Source organism: Limulus polyphemus, unplaced genomic scaffold (assembly GCF_000517525.1).
Source record: "Limulus polyphemus unplaced genomic scaffold, Limulus_polyphemus-2.1.2 Scaffold4088, whole genome shotgun sequence".
Lineage (NCBI taxonomy): Eukaryota > Metazoa > Arthropoda > Merostomata > Xiphosura > Limulidae > Limulus > Limulus polyphemus.
In genome coordinates this window covers 1-781 of record NW_013669698.1, presented here as the reverse complement: position 1 = coordinate 781, position 781 = coordinate 1, and positions in this window count along the sequence as shown.

Below are 781 nucleotides of genomic sequence, written 5' to 3'. Positions count from 1 at the left end.
AATTTTCTGATGCATACAAGTATTTTTAATCTTAAAATGAATATTATTTTGCATGATAGATAGGCAACATGCGAAAAAAATAAAGAAGCATGAGAAAAACATTGGTTAACAAGCCTTAAGACTTAATAAAAAAATTTATATTTTGCATATGAAAGCATTTAATGTTTATTGACAATGTACCAAATTTTGTTAGCATTCGCTTACTAAATTAAAAGTTATAGCATGAAAAGTATAATGAGCACAAAATGGTTACGAGGTCGGTCCTAGGGACCGAGTCCGCGCTGAAAGAGTTAACAAGGAATGCATCATTACTTTATGGAGTCGTCCATAGCTACCTCACTGACCTGCAAAAAGAACAAGTGTTGTGAAACATTTTAATAACATAATATTTAAGGTCAGATGTCCAACAGTAAAATCCCCCCCATTTAAAAATAATATTTCTTATTACCGTAGTATAGTTTAAAAGTCTCAGTTGTTGATGTCAGATAGTAAAAAAAACCCTCCTTTTAATAATATTTATTATTATTATAATACAGTTTCAAAGTCTCAGTTGTTGATGTCAGATAGTAAAAACCCTCCTTTTAATAATATTTCGTATTACCATAGTATAGTTTAAAAGTCTCAGTTGTTGATGTCAGATAGTAAAAACCCTCCTTTTAATAATATTTCGTATTACCATAGTATAGTTTAAAAGTCTCAGTTGTTGATGTCAGATAGTAAAAACCCTCCTTTTAATAATATTTCTTATTACCATAGTATAGTTTAAAAGTCTCAGTTGTTG